The sequence below is a fragment of the Macaca mulatta genome, chromosome 7 (assembly GCF_049350105.2).
Source record: "Macaca mulatta isolate MMU2019108-1 chromosome 7, T2T-MMU8v2.0, whole genome shotgun sequence".
In the NCBI taxonomy this organism is placed as follows: domain Eukaryota; kingdom Metazoa; phylum Chordata; class Mammalia; order Primates; family Cercopithecidae; genus Macaca; species Macaca mulatta.
In genome coordinates this window covers 180,431,466-180,451,132 of record NC_133412.1, presented here as the reverse complement: position 1 = coordinate 180,451,132, position 19,667 = coordinate 180,431,466, and the positions used below count along the sequence as shown (strand labels likewise).

The 19,667-nt window shown below is 40.4% G+C and overlaps 2 pseudogenes across 1 annotated transcript; both read left to right on the top strand.

Annotated features, from left to right (window-relative positions):
* Positions 1-2,178: 2,178 nt before the first annotated feature.
* LOC114679702 (immunoglobulin heavy variable 1-3-like) lies at positions 2,179-3,293 on the top strand (annotated as a pseudogene).
* A 5,905-nt stretch (positions 3,294-9,198) lies between these two features.
* LOC106999624 (immunoglobulin heavy variable 3-23 pseudogene) lies at positions 9,199-17,364 on the top strand (annotated as a pseudogene). The gene is made up of 3 exons (XR_013395305.1): positions 9,199-9,330; positions 9,433-9,759; positions 17,204-17,364. The product of XR_013395305.1 is annotated as an immunoglobulin heavy variable 3-23 pseudogene (transcript).
* Positions 17,365-19,667: the final 2,303 nt, after the last annotated feature.

The window sequence follows — 19,667 nt, the reverse complement described above, 5'->3', positions numbered from 1 at the left end:
ATAGTCCAGGGAAAATGAAACCACAAAAAGGAGTAAAGAAGAAAATTCAGCTTTTCCCCTGGAGACGCCTGGTCAAGGTCACAGCCCAGGAGAGGAAGCCGATCGCATCTCTAGGTTTCCACTGTAAGAACAGACAGTGCTGACCTGCACTGCACAACCCAATCTAATCAGGATGATGGCTCTGGATTAAAGATGAGAGTGTGGCAATGCACAGACTCAGAGGAGAACATACAGAAACTTAGAAAAAAATGACAGAGAGTTAGACAAGGACAGTAGAGCAATATGAAGCCTCTGACTTCAAGATTTTTAAAAACAAGATCTTGGAAACTCCCTCATTCACCTCAGCTTCTTTTATCATGAAGGCTTTGCAAGGTTCTTAGCTGAGACAAAGAAAATAACAACCTTCATGCACTTCCCAAGTCTTCACTTGGATCCTGTTGGCTTTAGATCTCTAGGAGAAGAAAGTCAGATACTGGGCCTAGTGCCAGTGTAGGAGACACTTTCTACAGGCAAGGCACTAGGAAGAAGGGAAAACGGATGTTATTGGAATATTGGATATGAAGCGTGCTCTCATCTGAATGCATCTGCACCTGCTGGAAATCTCAGCAGTAACATTCAGCTGCAGGGAACAATGCACACCCAAATCTCCTGTGAGGTTTTGGATTCATTTTCCACTGATTCAGTACATCTGGAGCTTAGAGAAGGGGCTCCCTCCTGTGTCATAGAATCCTTGCTTTGGGTCTCCCTGTAGAGTTCATTAGGTTTAGTAAGACTAATCAATTATTTCAAGAGACAGTGTCAGCAGCGTATTCTGTCACTGAAGGAGTATTCTAAGCCAGGACAAAGCCATTTCATGTTAAGCTAGGGAAGCTGAGGGAAAGTGCTTTGTGACCCCCATGGGAAGTTCCTCGCAAGGCAAGGGCTGGGCTGGAGGGGACACTCAGGAGCCACCCAGCACAGGTTCCAGCCCCGGAGCAGGTGCACAGGAGGCTGGGGACGAGGTTTTCTCTCAGCGCCTGTATCTTCCTTTGTCAACAACAAACAACTAAGTATTCAAGAAGTAGTGGATATGCCTTTAAATGTCCTGTTACATCAGAAGCATTCATATACCATAAGGCAACAAGAACTATTTTTCGAAGTGGGTTTCTAGGACTGTAAATATCTTAATACTGAGGATATAACAGATGGGAATTGTTTTGCTAATTGAAAGGACACAGTATTCTGGGAGGCACTATATTCCTATGAATAAAAAAATTCAGACTTTAGTGTTAAGTAATGTTGCCTACATTGTGTGTGTGACAGGGTAGTGATGGATCTGACAGTGTGGCAGGTGCACAGACCTAGTGAGTCAGAAGTCAATATGGAAAGATGAGGATCTATGGATATGAACTGAAAAGATGTAAACAGTTCATGAAATTCTATTAAATGGAGTAGGAAATAAAACCCAAACTTATCCAAAACACAAATTCTTTTATGACTTTGGGAGCAGTGAGTTCATCAGGAACCCCAAACTTCTCTTACATCTTCTGATTCCTATTGTCCATGAGATGAGAAAATCAGCTCTAACTATGCATCACAGGGCAAATCTGTAAACCAAGAGTGTTTCTATTGAAGATCCTGGAGGATCAGGAAGCCAGGCAGGTGCTGGAGACACTGTCTCAGGAGCGCCCAAACGATCTCAGGGGGACCTGCTGGACACTCACGTGGGACATCAGCTGTCACTTTCTCAGAGTCACCAGTGAGCTGTGCTGGTGCCTGATGGGACTAGGATGAGGTCACGGCACCTTCTCAGTGTCATGGAGAGTGATGGTTCCAGAAATCATCCAGGCGGTCTCTGCACTAATCAAATACGGGATCACAGTGAGGAGCATGTCCTCTGGGTGCTGGGTCTTCAGTGAAAGGACCTCTGGACATCGAAAGTTTGTAAACGGAGCAGAGCCTGCGTTTGCTCAAGGAGGATTGGGGCTTGGAGCGTCAGCATCCCACTCTTGTAAGGGTGATGTGTCATTTACCTTCCCTTCCTTATCCTGAATCAGGGTCTTCAGCTATGAAATGCTCTGTCTCATGAATATGCAAATAACCTGAGATTCACTGAGGTCAATATGGATATGTCTCAGCCCTGAGAGCATCACCCAGAAACCACATCCCTCAGCTAGAGAAGCCCCAGGCAGCGCAGCTCCTCACCATGGACTGGACTTGGAGGATCCTCTTCCTGGTGGCAGCAGCGACAGGTGAGAGGCTGCCAAGTCCCAGTGATGAGGACGGGATTGAGTGCAGTCAGGGGGGCTCTCATCCACTCCTGTGTCCTCCCCACAGGTGCCCAGTCCCAGGTCCAGCTGGTGCAGTCCGGGGCTGAGGGGAAGAAGCCTGGGTCCTCAGTGAAGGTCTCCTGCAAGGCTTCTGGATACACCTTTACTAGCTCTGCTATGCAGTGGGTGCGACAGACCCCTGGACAAGGACTTGAGTGATGGGATGGGTCTGCCTTGGAAATGGTAACACAAACTATGTGCAGAAGTTCCAGGGCAGAGTCACCATCACCAGGGACGTGTCAACGAACACAGCCTACATGGAGCTGAGCAGCCTGAGATCTGAGGACACGGCCGTGTATTACTGTGCAAGACACACAATGTGAGAACCCATATCCTGAGAGTGTCAGAAACCCAAGGGAGGAGGCAGCTGTGCTGGCATGGAGGAGATGACAAAGATTATTAAATTGAAGATTTTCTTAGAAAATGGCATTAAGTCATTAAAAAAAAGGAAAAATATAAATGTGTAGTTGAAGGAATTTTAATTATTTGAGAGATTGTTCATACAGCATTTATTCTGTAAGAGAATTTCAGGGATTCGAAAATGAATCAAATTAACAAATCTGATAAAGAACTTCCTCTGAACAAATCTTTGTAAACATGAATTTCTGAATCAGTGTTGTAAATATTCTAGGACAAAAACACAAGTTCGCATTTTAAGTTTACTTTTATCTCTATTTTAAAAATGCCAAAAAATCTCATTTTGTGCATGTAGCATTTTGAATTCCAACCATCAATGCACAATAGTCCTTGATTTCCCACATTTGTATTGCCATTTATCATTATGAGAATTGTGTGTTTTAACCATGCTAATAGGCAAGTAATGGTATCTAATTTTTATTTAAATGCACATGTTCCTAATAAATATATTTTTGGTAAGATGCCTCTCCTGAGAGTTGGTTAATTTTTAATTGCATTTCTTTTGATGAGTTGTAAGTTTACTTGCATACTGGCTATAAAAGTGATTTAACGAATTAAAAGAATTCATTTAACAAATATGTGACTTGGAATTATTTTATCAAAGTCTGTGACTATCTTTTACTCCCTTATCAGTGGGCATTGCAGAAAAATGTGTGTGTGTGTGTGTTTGCACACATTTAGATTAAAAACAAGTAATTTATTCATCCATAGATAATGTCTTTGGCATTATATCTGAAATCTCATTATAAAATACACTAATAGTGATTATTTTTTTCCATGTCTCTAATCTCAGGACACAATCAACTCATGAGTGTTTAAGCTTCACCTTCTTGATCGGAGGACTCTCCACCTGAGATATTTGGAATGCTTCTGCAGGGATATGTGCTATTCTTCCCATTATTTCTCTATTTAGTCATCCATTAATATCCGTATTGGTGTATGCATGTCTATTTCATTCTCTGAAGAAGATCCATGCTACAGTATTCATTTTATTGTTCAAATCATCACAGTTTTATTAGGTGCTGGGAGCTCATTTATTTTGGATCCTGCATCCTTACAGCACACCTCATCCTTTTGTTTTTGGACACTTCCCTGTGTCCTGGCATTACAATACATTCTAAGGACGTTTTCTATATTACCTTTTTCAGACATAGAATCAGTCGTTTTTCCAAAGACTGCTTGTTTCTGATATTAAAGAATGGTATTAAAATAAAAAATTGTGATACTGGGTATGTGTGTTGTTAGTGTGGTGTAAGTATTTCTAGGACCTCTCAGCCAACTGACCCAGTAAATAGGCATGTTTATATGAACCCATATTTGTGGACACATCGAAACTTTTATGCATCTAATCTTCTGTAACTTTATTGCATTAAAAATGAGAACACACTGATGTCTCCACCCAACTATGTTACCACATGGATCTTGCTAGCCCTCCTTTATTGACTGTCCATAACCACCCACTGCAAAGTGAGGATCCCCATCCCACCATATGCCATTTGATTACTTAGCTGTACAATTTCAGGACACATGCACAGCAGTATCAGAAATGTAAAGCTGTATCCTTGTGGGAAACATGTTTATCTACCAGAATAGAGTGTTTATATGCAATTTCTTTACACTTTAAACTCATAGAATTTCCTCATTTTCAATGTTCTTTAGGTCAGCAACTTCATTTCCCACGTTCTTCAGGGAAGTTATTTCAATGACACTGTATAATTTGATTTATTTGAAATTCGGTAAGAGCCAAAACTGTAGTCAAGGAAACGTATAGAGATATTCCAGGAATTTAGAGAGTGGGTATAAAATAAGTTTGAAAGGCACTGTTTAACAACACTGAAACTATCTTTACTGATATGCAATGGTTGAGACACGACACAATTTGTCTAAGCACACAATTTTGTGATGGAAAATATAAATCTAAATAAATACAATTTAAAAAGTTCATTAACCCCAGGATCAAATACACCTTGTATAAAATTATTTAATAACTTTTTTGGTTAGTGTAGGGATATCATGAGATGCATGCAACAGAGATTGAAGTAATTTTCCACATTTGCATATACCATGTTTCCATTCACTAAAGACATTTTATTTAAAAAATCAATTATCTACTTGACCCAGGTTTTTTCTTCCCGGCAAGAAAATAACCCACAGGATTATTTTCTTTCATTGGTTGAGAAAGATTTTCCCAAACTTCAGTTCAGTTCAGGCATGCACTGTCCCTGAATGGGCATTTACTCTCAGATTTGTACACACACCTGTCAACATGTGGGCTCTCCTGTCAGACAAACACACCTTTCCTCATGTGGATTCTTCCCTCAGACAAGCACACATGTCCCCATGTGGACTCTTCCCTCAGACCACCACATATGTCCTTACAATTACTCTTTCCTCAGAAAACAGACATCTCCTTATGTGGACTCTTGTCTCAGACAAACAAACATGTCTCCATGAGAACTCTTCACTCAGATAAGTACACACATTTCCACATTGACTGTTTCCTGACACAAGCACATATATCCAGTGTTGAACTGTCTTGTGGAAAAGATGATGGCAATTATAAACCCCAGCCCTGAGAAGGTGTAGATCTGCATTTTTTTCATTGTAACTTAACTTTGCCTCATTGTCAGGAACAGTGGTTTGCAGCTCTAAATGCACTGATTACAGACAGATGTCCATTTTCTTTGGAAATGCATATGTTGTGTTCTTACTGGACATATTTGTCGAAATTGTTTGCTACGATGAACATATCTGAACAGTGTCCACATTAGAGAAGAAGAAAGAGTAATAGGCAGATTAACCCTGTGCATCCAGACCCGGGAATCCTTTGTCTTTGCCCTCCCTGAAATGGAGACACAGAGGATGGATGAGCAATGCTGAGCGGTGCACCCATGACCACAAACAGAAAGACACGGAAATGTGTCCCCTCCCCTCCTTATGAAAGGCAGCTCATCCCCTGTTCCTTCAGGCCCTGGTGAGGAGCCACCCCATGTCTGTGTCCTTCCTCAGTGTCCGCACCGTGGGGTCTGCACTGATCTGGGCTTCCCTCCTCATCACCCTCAGTATCAGGGGCCCTTGTGAATCAGGTCCAGCTGTGGCTGCTCCACATGGGGCTGTTCTCAGTCTGTTCCATCTATGTTTGCAGAATTCCTGTTTGAAGTTCATTGGTGGAGTCTGAGGGGGGAAAATTGTACAGCCCAGTGGTTCACTAAGCCCCTCCTGCAAAGCCTCTGGATTCACCTTCACTGATTGCCGCATAATCGTGGTTCATCAGCCTCCAGGACTGGGGCTGTTGTGAGCAGTAACAGGGAGAAATTCAAGAGGAAGTTCCCAGTGGTGCCCTCCATGACGACAAAGGAGCTTCTCCGTCCCCGGGGTGCCCTTACGTGCATGGTCTCACTGACATCTTTACTTCCTTACTCACGTTTGTTCTGTAAATCACAATGAATGGGGCATTCTTCGTCTATTATATATTTGTTAAGTCTTGTTTGGCATCTTTTTACAAAACTGGTCACTTTATCTTATGTAATATCCCTGTTAAGTCCTGAAAGTATTTTTTGATGTCTACTTTGTCTGAAATTTACACAGCAATTATAACTTTCTTTTGGTTCATATTTTCATCATCCATCATTTACCATCTTTATCTTTTCTATTTGTGGAAATGTACAGTAACTTCCTTGTACGCAGCTAATAGTTGGGCCATGCTTTTTTAAATCAACTACAATAAATTCTATTTTAAAGTTAATATTATTTTCCTGTTATTTTGTGTTTAAATTAGCATTTCATAATGATATTTATTTCTCTATTAAAATATTATCTAATTCACATTTTATTAATATTATATTGGCTTCCATAAGGTTTACAATAAGAATTGTATGGAATTAGATTCTAATGCAGATACTGTTATGGCCTTGATCTGAAGTACAGACATAGTGTAACTGTGTGCTTTGAATTCCTCCTTCTCACCACTCCTTCTTGTTTACTCTCAGTTTGCACTTACATATAAAATATAATATATATTTTTATCGCTTTATATAGTTGTATGTTATAGCAATTACAGAGATAATAACTGCACTTCATCTTGATTTTCCCTTTTTTTACAATCTTAATTTCTTTGTATAGATCTATGTTTTGAGTGCATATCCCATGGCTACTCGCAGAGAAACTTTGCTAACATGTGCCCTGAAACACGAATCTGCTGACAAATTGTCTCAGGATTTTTTTTAATGATATAATTTTATTTGCTTTCACATTTTTATAAAAATGAAATGCATGTATAATTTCAGTTTACATTTCGCTTGTAATTTATTTTCTTGCATTTATTTTTTTCTTCCAGGAGATGATCACATATTACATTCTGTTGGACCTTTATTAACCACATTTCTGTGAGTCTACTCAGGGTTGGATTTCAAGTGTATGGTTGCAATGGCTATCACAGTTGAAGTCAGCTTCTCCTGTTCACAAAAGCTTCAGGTTCCTCCAGCAATACCTGCTTTTGTGTCCCTGTTTGGCTTTGGGTTTTCACATTTCATTCTCCCAGAGAGCCTCTTTCAGCTGTGGCAGGTGCATCCTGCTGACACTTTTACTTGGTGATTGTTTGTGTGGTGAAGGGGCTTGGACACAGGGGCACATTCTCCAACCTTCTGACTAAGCCTCCTTCTTAGCTATGGGTGGTGTGACTGGCTCTGAAGCATGGCCTTACAAGGGTTTCTGTTCCTTCCCTTTCCCAGTATCAGAGTGTCTCTTCCCAGCCACAGTGGATTTTCATCAGTGTCCTCAGCTTCTGACCCACTGTCCTTACACGACAGATTCAGGATTTCATTCCTCAGGAAAGAGATGGGAGGTGTTTCTGGGTAGAGTTTCCGTGGTGTCCTCTGTTTCTTTGTGTTCTAGTTGATTCTACCAGTGCCTAAAGGACACAAGATTTAATAAATGTCTCCCACATATAGTGAAGGGGGATTCAGCATTGAACGGAGCTGCTGTTCTTCCTCCCCAGTCCACACCACAGGACAGCAGGTGGGTGAGTTGTCTGGGGATTTCCCCAATTCTGTAGGAAAAGCCTGCAAGTGCCAGGAGTTTCACATTCACACACCATTAGCACACACGTCCTCAAAACTCATGAAACCTTTCCAGGTTAGCTTTTTCCTTCTTCCATATGATGCTGTGAGTGGCATCTGCCCCGGTTACTCTAATGAGTGGCATCTGCCCCAGTTACTCTAATAAGTGGACCCTAGTTCTCACTGCAGGCCCCTATTTTCTCAGAATACAGGGATTTGTTTTTCTCTGTAACATCAACTCAGATATGTTGAAGGGTTTATTTTTTGTAGTTATTCATGATTTTTGTTAACAAGGTCAGAATAAGATTAATTTCTCAATTTTTACATTATAATGCTTAGTAGCTAATATCTAAATAAAATTCAGAAACTGAGATAACATATCAAGTACCATTATTTGGTGCATTGTCAAACAATTTGAGAAATATTAATGTAACAAAATATGATGAACCGTTGAAATCAAGGCATGCCTCCTTCACATAAGAACATGAGGATATTATAAAATAATTGTGGTGCGTGAAGGAAGCTGAAGAATTCACAGTAAATCTCATGTGATTTTATTTGTATGAATTGTAGAAGATGCAACTATTGTAAATTAACATGAAGAAGATCTGAATTTTCTGAGAAAAGGGTGGTAAGAGTAACAAGGTGGTGAAATGAAATTACAGAGAAGTGAGAGAAAAAAATAGAGGTTAATTTAATTGCTAACAGCATGATTGAAGTGCTGATTCAATGACTGCACACATCTATCAACATTTCCCAAATGCTGCACTATCAATTTGTTTCCATTATTAATTGATTTTATTAAAGCAGTAACAAAAATGAATATATTGACTGAGAAAAACCAAGAAAGAGATAAATACTGATACTTGAATAATCACGGACTCCTGACAACACACACATGTGAACACTGAGTGTATATTTCAGGTAAACACTACAAATGGCAAAATTACATAAAGTTGTTATGACAGGTGGGACATCCTGAAACCCCCTCTAGGCATGTCCCACACCACCCTGGAGCTGTCTCAGGGGAGCCGACTCCTCCAGCGTTTAGAGTCACAGGCACAGATACTAGGGCTAACTCTGTCCAGATGTGTGATATTGGACACATTGCACAGCTGCTCTGTTCTGCATGTAATTATCTTCTCTAAAACTGTGACATTCACACTTGTGTTAAGTATATTCTACAAGTATGTAAAAATTAAATAAGATGATGAATACTAAATGATTATCAAGACACAATCACATAATCTGAAGCTATATTTCCTGAGAGATAGAATTGACTCCAGTGTTTTCCGGGATACTCTCCTCTACTCTGAGCACTGCCCTCTCCTCAGCCGCCCCACCCCAGAGCTTGCTATATAGCAAGAGACATGCAAATAGGTCCCTCCCTCTTCTGATGAAAAGCAGCCCAGCCCTGACCCTGCAGCTCTGGGAGAGGAGCCCAGCCCCAGAATTCCCAGGTGTTTCTGTTCGGCGATCAGCACTAAACACAGAACACACCATGGAGTTTGTGCTGAGCTGGGTTTTCCTTGTTGCTCTTTTGAAAGGTAATTGAGAGTGAAGTAGAAATACTGTGCGTGAGGAGACATGAGTGAGAGGAACAGTGGATATGTTTGGCGTTTCTGACCTTGGTGTCTTTTTGTTTGCAGGTGTCCAGTGTGAGGTGCAGCTGGTGGAGTCTGGGGGCGGCTTGGCAAAGCCTGGGGGGTCCCTGAGACTCTCCTGTGCAGCCTCTGGATTCAGCTTCAGTGACTACAACATGCACTGGGTCCGCCAGGCTCCAGGGAAGGGGCTGGAGTGGGTCTCAGGTATTAGTTATACTGGTGGTAGCACATACTATGCAGACTCCGTGAAGGGCAGATTCACCATCTCCAGAGAGAACGCCAAGAACACACTGTATCTTCAAATGGACAGCCTGAGAGCTGAGGACACGGCTGTCTATTACTGTGCGAGAGACACAGTGAGGGGAGGTCAGTGTGAGCCCAGACACAAACCTCCCTGCAGGAACGCGGGGGGAAATCAGCGGCAGGGGGCGCTCGGGACCCACTGATCAGAGTCAACCCAGAGGCCGGTGCACACGGAGGCTGATTTCCTGTCAGGATGTGGGACGTCATCTTTCTACAGTTCCTCTAGTGAACCTCTCTGAGTTCAGAATTCTCTGATTACTAATGTCATCTCTACATATTTTTTAAATGATTGTTTTAATATGAAAACCTATTCTCATATGTACAAAATGCAGACGATCCTTACCGAGGAGATGAGAAGTTCCCAACCATGGTCGCCACGATCAGAGTCCTGAGGAAGCTCAGGCTTCCTGGTGAGTCTTCTCCAGTCAGACTCAGGACAGGAACCTGAGGAAGATTCCTGACTAGAACTGAGTATGGCTCCTCACAAGAGGGCGCTAGCTGCGGGCGGCTGTTCCTGCAGACCCCTGATTCGGCGGCGGGTGACTAAAACGTACACTGACACAGGTATTCCGCTTTGCCAGTTCAGCTGAGGGTCCGAGGCCGCTGACTGACTCCAAGGAGAGTCCTGTAAAGAATGGCAGCAGAGAATGATGGTTTCCAGCTGCATCCATGTTCCTACAAAGGACACAAACTCATCCTTTTTTATGGCTGCATAGTATTCCGTGGTGTATATGTGCCACATTTTCTTAATCCAGTCTGTCACTATCGCAAGAACAGAAAACCAAACACCGCATGTTCTCACTCATAGGTGGGAACTGAACAATGAGATCACTTGGACTCGGGAAGGGGAACATCACACACCGGGGCCTATCATGGGGAGCAGGGAGGGGGGAGGGATTGCACTGGAAGTTATACCTGATGTAAATGATGAGTTGATGGGTGCTGACGAGTTGATGGGTGCAGCACAGCAACACGGCACAAGTATACATATGTAACAAACCTGCACGTTATGCCCATGTACCCTAGAACTTAAAGTATAATAATAAAAAAAAAAGAAAAAAATATGCAAATCAATTAAAAAAAAAAAAAAAAAAAAGAATGGCAGCAGCGGTCCTGAGCAGCTCATGCTCCAGGCGTTTATTTAGTATAGAATTCACAACAGAAGCTCTGAGTCAACACACTTGTGGATAATTAACATGGTTAAGAGAGTAATTCTATGAAATTCTATGAAGGAGTAAAGCTCAGGGACTGCGGTCTAAAGTAAATACCATTAGGGTGCGATATCCTTGGTCGACCTCCCCCTGAGAGGACCAGTAAGCTTGTAAGGGACTTGTAAGCTTCAAATATGACATTTTTATTGTCATGCCTCTAAATCAGGATGTGTAGTTATGTTAGCTAAGAGTAAAGAAAAGCAAATTTAGCTCACTAAAAATCAGCAAAATAAAACCTAACGAAATGGAAACTGGGATATGATTGGCTCCAGACTTGGCTATTTTAAGAGTTTATGTATCCAGGTGAGTTCTTTTCTCAATTTTACACACAGACACACCCACAATGCCAGAGTCATGTCCCATTGACTCTCATTATCTCTTTTTTCATCAGTTTGCTTAGAATTTTGACTTCCAGCTGCACCCAAGTTTCACAAAAGACATTATTTTTCTATGACTGCATAGCATTCCATGGTGTCAATATATTGTATTTTCTTTATCCAATCCACCATTAATGGACACGCAGGTTGGTTTTTTGTCTTAGGTATTAAGAATACCATAGCAATAAACATGAAAGTGGGTGTATTTTTTGGTAGAATGATTTGTTTTCTTTTGTGCATATACCCACTTATGAGATGACTGGGCCAAATGGTAGCTCTGCTTTAAATATTTTGCAGCTCTCCAGACTGCTTTCCACAGTGCTTGGACTAATTCACATTCCACCCAACACCGTATATGTGTCTCCTGTTCTCCGCAACCTACCCAGAATCTGTTAATTTTTGACTTTTTAGTAGTACTGATCTTGACCGGTATGAGATAGCATCTCTTTGCAGTTTTGATTTGCATTTATCTGTTGATTAGTGATGCTAACCATTTTTTTCATGTATCCTGGCCAGTTTATATATTTTTGAGAAGTTTATGCTCATGTCATTTGCCTATTGTGTAAATGTGGTTATTTTGTTTTTGATTGTTGATTTACATTTCTTACAGCACCTGGATATTGAACTTCCATCAGACGCATAGTTTGTGAATATCTTCACCCATTCTGTAGGCTCTCTGCTTACTCTCTTGATAGTTTCTTTTGCTGTGTAAAAACTCAGATTTTATCAAGTGCCACATACAGAATTTCCATTTGCTGCAATTGCTTTTGGGGACTTTGCCAAACATTTCTTGCCAAAAACAATTTGGGAAGAGTATTTCTTAGGTTGTCTTCCAAGATTTTTATAGTTTGAGGTCTTGTACTTAAATCTTTACTCCATTTTTTTTGTTAATTTTTGTTAATGGTGAAAGGTAGACATGTAGCTTTCATCTTCTGCATATGGCTAGCCAGTTATCCCAGAACGATTTATTGAATAGGGATACATTACCTCATTGCATGTTTTTAGTGTCCTGGTGTAAGATCAGATGGTTGTAGTTGTGCAACTTTATTTCAGAGTTTTGTTTTCTCTTTCAGCGGTCTATGCATCTGTTTTTGTACAGGTACTAAGCTATTTTGGTTTCTGTGGTTTTATAGTACAATGTGATGTCTTATAGTGGGATACCTTTGACAGTATTTTTGTCACTTAAGATTGCTTTTGTTTTTAAAGTTCTTTTTTTATTCCATAAAATTTTTAAGAAGTTTTTCTTCTAATGCTGTAAAAATAATGCTGGTAGTTTGATAGGAATAGCATTGAATCTGATAATTTATTTGGGCACCATAAAAACTGATAACCTTAAATGATTTCATCATGTAATTAGAAAGGTCTCAAATTAGTAATCTTAACTTCACACCTAAATGAACTAAAAAATCTCAAAGCTGGCAGAAAAAAATAAAATTAGAGAATAACTTAATGAAATTCAGATACAAAAAGGCAAACCAAATATTAATAAACCTAAGAGTTTCTTCTTTGTTAAATAAATAATATTGATTGATAGACCCCCTAGCTGGATTAACAAAGATAAAGAAAAAGAAGATCCAAATAAGTACAATCAGAAATGACAAAGGGAATATTACAACTGACCCCAGAAGCATACAAAAATTCTCCAGATACTATAAACTTCATGCACACATATTAGTGAATCTGGAGGAAATGCGTAAATTTGGGGAAACACAAAATCTCCCAAGATTGAATCAGGAAGAGACTGAAACCCTAAATAGAGCAATACCAACTTCTAAAATTGAATCAATAATAAATAACCTACCAAGAAAAAGAAACCTGGAAAAGATGCCAATTCTACTGAAACTACTCAAAGAAACTCAAGGCATAGAGACTCTTCTCAACTAATTCTATGAAGCCAGCATCAGTCTTATACCAAAATATGGCAGAGACACAAGAGAGGAAAACTCAAGACAAATACTTCTCATGATAATAGGCTTAAATATTCTCAACGTACGAAATCAAATCCAGTAGTATATCAAAAAATTGACACACCACAATCAAGTATGCTTTATTCCAGAGATGCATGGCTGCTTTAACCTATGCAAATCAATATATGTGATTCACTACATAAACAGAATCAAAAGCAAAAACCATTGTAGTATCCCAGAAGATGGAGAAAAAGCTTTCAATAAAATCTTACATCCCTTTATGTTAAAAAAAAAAAGCCCTCAAAAGTATAAGCATTGAAGAAGCACACTTCAATCTAATGAGCCATCTATGACAAACCCACAGCCAACATCATATTGAATGGGCAAACACTGGAAGCATTTTCCTTAAGAACAGAAACAAGATAAGGATGCCTGCTCTCAACGCTTCTATTCAGTATAGTACTGGAAGTATTAACCAGATCAGGTAAGGTAAAGAAGTAAAAGGCATCCATATAAAAGAAATAGAAGAATGCAAACTATCTGTTTTCAGTGATGACATAATTGTGTATCTAGGAAATGTTGAAGATTCTGTCAAAAGTCCCTAGTATTTATAAATTAGTTTATGAATGTTTCAGGATATAAAATCAATGTACAAAAATCATAGTAACATTTCTATACACTAAAAACCTTCTGGCGGAGAGTGGAATCAAGAATATGCTCTCCCAATAGCCACCAAGACAACTAAATACCTAGGAATGTAGCTAAGCCAATGAGATGAAAGATCTCTACTAGAAAAACTACAAAACACTGGTAAAAAAAATAGAGATAAAACAAATAAATGGAAAAAATAAACATTCCACGTTTATGAAATTAAAAAATAAATACAAAAAGTAGTTTTTAAATATGTGATTAATTCTATGTAGCAATGCCATTTTTCCAGCAGTTACAGAATATTGTAGATGGTAATAGCAGTTTAGCATTTGAGCAAAGGAAACGCCTAACAGAATTGCTTTATAACTTTTTTTTTTCCTGTAGTGGGTGTGTTTCAGTTAAATGATGAAAACATCGGCATATCACAGGTTGGAAACACAAAATCTGTTTATGGATTGAACAGGCTGTAGACTTTTGTCAAGGAATTACTTCAAGTCATTGAGAAAAACAGCAGACAGTAAATGAAACTTGTTCTAATTCCATGGAGAATGGAATCTGAAGAAAATCTACCCAAAAGTGTCCAAAGGCCCCTGAGCCTGGGTTCCTCGGTAAGTCCCACCTTCACAGATTTTCCAGGATTTTGTTTTTAACTAATTTACACATGAGCAGGACATAACCTCAGGTGTCTTAAAATTTCCTGCATGTGTTGATTTAAGTCTGTATTCAATTCAGCTCTACCATGTAGGAGAGTTTAACAAATAAATTGAATTAATATTCATTTGAAATTATCTGACACAGATCATCTGAGTCAAGTAGACAACTAAGAGTTTTCCATTTTTTTAACTTAAATTTGGTGGGGAAATGTTGATATTTGATAAAGACATTTTTGAATCTCTCAGGAAATTTACCTCCTGACAGTTCAGATAAGATCATACACTATGTTAAGATGACAGGTTTGGCGCACTGAACTGGTACAACACTCTCTTTAGCTTTCATGTTATCTCTTTTTCTGCACTGACTTCCACCTTTACATTAGTCAAGAATATGGGATGGAAGAGTGCTTCTAAGCGGTCCTTGACTTGCCCATTTTTATGGATTTTCCAGAAGACGTGAGGAACCACTTTGTTTGCAAAGCGTCTCAAAGCCATGTCCTGCTCCAGAAACATGTGAACTCATTTCCTGATTGTGTCTTAACTGACACGCTCTAATCAGTGCATCTGGGCCAATTTCAAATGAGGTGAAAACATTTGTCCTAAAGTAAAACTAATATTGTAGTAGGAATTCCTGTTTGAAAACCTTTAGTTTTATTATTGGGTAGGATCCATCAAGCTATAACATTAGTTGAAGTTTCTCAACAGGAGTTTAATAAATATAAGGAATGTACAGAAGTGTTTCCTAATTAAAATAAAACATAACAGTTACCTAGGTTGTGAATGCAGCCTCGGTAATCTGCTATGTCCATGCCCATCACTCTGCACCACAAACTAATTTTGACCTCACATCGCTCACTTGATATGGAAATTCAAATGTCACAGGTGAGAAAATCAGAATAAAGCAAATTTTATGACCTGTCATGGCTGTAGTTTTTGTCAATCAGGTAACTCATGTCAGCAAGAAAATAGGCACAACAATAAAACGTATTCAAATCAAGGGAGAGTCTGACCTCTGCCCTCTCTCCTATAAGTGCAAAGCGGTGCCACATCCATATTATTTTTCAAGCTCCAGGGTATAAAATGCTTTTGGGCTGTGGAAGCTAATAGCTCTCCCCTCAGGCAGGGCTGAGGTATCTGGGGGAATGCAGAGTTGTGTTCATGAAGAAGATGACATTATTTTGTCTACTTCTGTACCTGGTGACAGCTCCCCAGGGTGACTGTCTCAGAAGTCAGACGTGGGTCTACGGGGTGAGTGTAGGTACACGTGACTCACAGGGACTGATTCTCCATGTACTCACATGCCCTGTCCCAGGAGCAGCTGCAGGAGTCAGCCCTGGACCTGAAGAGTCCACACTGACCCTGTGCCTCACCTACACTGTCTCTGGCCACTCCATCACAACCAGTCCTTCCTACTGGATCTGGATCTGCCAGATCCCAGGGATGAGCTGCATTGGGTAGAAAACACTGGTAGTGGTTGTGGGAATACATTTGGCTTGTGGAAAATGGCAGCATCTCTTTATTTTACAAGGCAAAATAATGCTATATTGTGTACATATACCACATTGTCTTTATCCATTTGTCCATTGGCAAACACTTAGTTTCCATATCATGGCTGCTGAGAATAGTGCTGCAATAAGCATAGGAGTGCGGTATCTTCACAGGTGGTAATTTCATCCCCTTTGGGTATAGTTCCATAAGCTGGATCACTGGTCATTTGGTATTTCTGTTTTAATTTGTTTGGAGCCTCCATACTCCTTTGCATAATGGTGGGAATATAAAATGCCAGAGCTATTATGAAAAAGCATTCTTGTTTTGAGGTATAATCCAAAAACAAATAATGTTTTCTCATAGTTTTTCGTATGAGGCTCTAATAAATCTTGTGGAAGTTTTCCCATCTTGGCTAAATATAAGATTTCCCATCCTGGGCAAGGATGAGTGTGCCCCCAATTTTCTTTGAGGCAGAAGATTGGCAGAATGAGATAGAGGCTGTTGACAGTATTCAGGAGGTTCATTAATAAAGAGTAATGACAGGAGAAAAATGGAGAAAAATAGAGAGAGACATGGAGAGAAAGAAAGAGTGAATATGAATCTCATAAGAGGAAAATCTGCTGAATATCAGCGTGCGGTTTTCCATCACAGACACATCTGTATGAGAGAGGAACCATGAAGTCGAGTGAAGAGTGGAGAACATGTTCAGTCCAAAAATCAGCATATTCTCAGAGGCACCCACTGCTCCATCACATGGGTGAGAAATGTTTGAAACCAGTGAAGTGTGAGTTCACAGTAAGTTATAAAGTTATCATGTTTCCATGAAATTTCATTAATATGCCAAGGACTTCTATAGATCACTCATGCACAAATATATACTGTGTGGTTTTTTCTTACATTTATGCAAGTACAGAGAAAAAGAATCTGTTAAGAAAACTTCTTCAGGTTACAGAGATCTGTTAAATTTGAGATCCAATAGAATATTTTCTTTGAGTGAATTCTAGGCTACTAAGTGAATAGGTAAAAATTCCCTCTGTATAAATGTATTGATTGCTCCTTGAGTTGTCAAACATAAACCCAAGAATTGACATACTGAAATTTCACTGCTGTGTTGGTAATGTTTCTGATAAGATTCTTCCAATACTTTGAGAATAGCTTTCCTGTTTCTTTACTACAGGAAATTAATTTTCACAAGATCTGAGGACACCACATTTTGGGTGCTTTAGTTGAAGAGACTGCCTTCGTGGGAGTAGGCAGTTTTCTGCTAACGATGAGCTCACTTCTGCAAACCATTCAGTTTATTGCTGTATTGCCAAGAATCATGAAGTTTTTAAACTCCAATGCACTGGAAATCATGTCCCTTCAATTAAATATTAATTGGCACTGACATGAATTGACCATCTTGAATATGTGTCCTATGTTATGTGCCCAGCATGTTACTGGGCTGAGAATCCTCCGTAAGTTATATCCTCTGTTTGTAGCACTGAGCAGATTGACAATGCTCAGAGTCATCCATGAAAGAGAGTTCCGAGGTTCGTGGGGTTCTCGGAGACATTCAGGTGAGTTGAAGGGAGAAACAGGATTGGGGGCTGCCAGCCATTTCAACGACACTGGGAATCATTACCGTCTGTGGATAAAAGTCTACATCATTCAAAACACTGTTGGGAAAAAGGCTTATGGGGTGCCTGTATAAACTGGCCATAAAAGTATGAGACGATAAGTTGTGGAAAGCCACAAGAGGCCTCTGAAGAGGAAAACCTCCTTATTGCCATCACATTCCCATGACCAGAGTGTGACCTGCTCTCTTATCTATAAACACTGTGCTCAAACAAAAGACACTCCTTTAAAACATTAAAATGTGGCCAGACTTGCCAGCTCCTAGTTAAGCCCACTCCCAGCAGCTGCTCTCCAATAACTTAAAAAGAAAATCAGTAATTAAATATATGCTGGTTGAGCACCGCCTCCTTTTTACCGTTTCACCCCTAAACATCTGCTCCTTAGATCTAAGTAATTATACCCAATAAATAGTGTAGAGACCAAAGTTCAATGTCTTTGCAGCCTCCAAATTACACTGGCCCCCTGACCCCCAACCTTTTTACACTCTTAACTTGTCTCTTCTCATTCCTTCATCGCCACCAGACTTCAAGTACCCTACGGGTGGTGTTGAGGCTGGTCCCCAACAAACACCCTGCATGACCGGCTGACAGGAAGAAATTCAACCCCACAGTGGCTCCGTATCAGCTCCTTACTATACTTGGTAGGGAAGCTTTTTCAGGGAAGAAATGTCCACTTTAGTGAGTCAGTGATGTTGCTCTCAGCTCCAATAAACAGTGTATTGGACGCAGGTTTCTCCTAGATCAATTTGATGACTACATTCAGCTGCTGTCCCAACGTGTTTGACCAAGCATGTGGCAATTTAGATGAGCCTGGCTGTGTAATGTAAATCTGAACTAAATAAACACAAATGACATACCTGACCTAGAACCTCCAGGTTCTTTGCATGAATATCGACGTAGATCGATATGGCTAAGTTATTGAAAGACCTAGTCTCTGAGAAATACACACAGAAATTTCTCTATATAGACCATCCAGGAGAAAGACATCTGTGGAACCTTATCTATGTGGAGGAAGTTGGTCCATCTCCATTACAGACCCCTCCCAGCAGCCTTCCTTTACCATGAAAATGGGTCAAATTAGCCAATAGGGTAATAATCCTATAATTACCAGACTAGCCAGAAAAGGGAAAGCCTCAGTTCCATTTCTGGAGACTCTGTGTATAGGTCACAGCCCAGAGGAAAAAAAAGACGACTGAATTATTAAGATTCAACTGAAAGGACATACGTACTTCCAGGATGCACACTTTCCTTTCTCAGCAGTGTAGTTAATCTGGGTTAAAGATGAAAGTGTGACAATGCGCAGGCTCTATCTGCGGAGGAGAACATAGGGAAACTGAAAGACAATGGCAACAGGGGGCACTCAGAACCACCAGGGGGCAACCGGGACACCAGTGGGGTGCTGAGAACCACCAGGACATGAGTGGGCGCTCAGAACCACCAAGGGGCGCTCAGGACATCAGGATTCTCTTAGGAGGCTGCTCCACATCAGGAGCCTGTGAGACTGTGGTTTCCTTTTAGCCTTTGGTGACTCCTGGCCTGGGCAAGCAAAAGTCTTCCCCAGGATTTCTCACCATTAATTCCTTGTAAATCCATGATTTCTTACCTACAATACATTAATTTACACGAGGGATTTTTTTTTTTTTTCCTAGACAGAGTCGTCTTCTGTCACCAGGCTGGAGTGCAGTGGTGCCATCTCGGCTCACTGCAACCTCCTCCTCCCAGATTCAAGTGATTCTCCTGACTCAGCCTCCTGAGTAGCTGGGAATACAGGCACGCGCCACCAAGCCCAGCTAATTTTTGTATTTTTAGTAAAGACGAGGTTTCACCATGTTGGCCAGGATAGTCTCAATCTCTTGACCTCGTGATCCGACCACCTCGGCCTCCCAAAGTTCTGGGACTACAGACGTGAGCCACTGCAATCCAGCCAGAACAGGGATTTAATTCTACCTTTTTTCTTTATCTTTTTTCTTTTTTTAGATCTAGTCTCTCTCTTCTCATCCAGGCTGGAGTGCAGTGGCACAATCTTGGCTCAATGCAACGTCCGCCTCCAGGGTTCGAGCAATTCTCCTGCCTC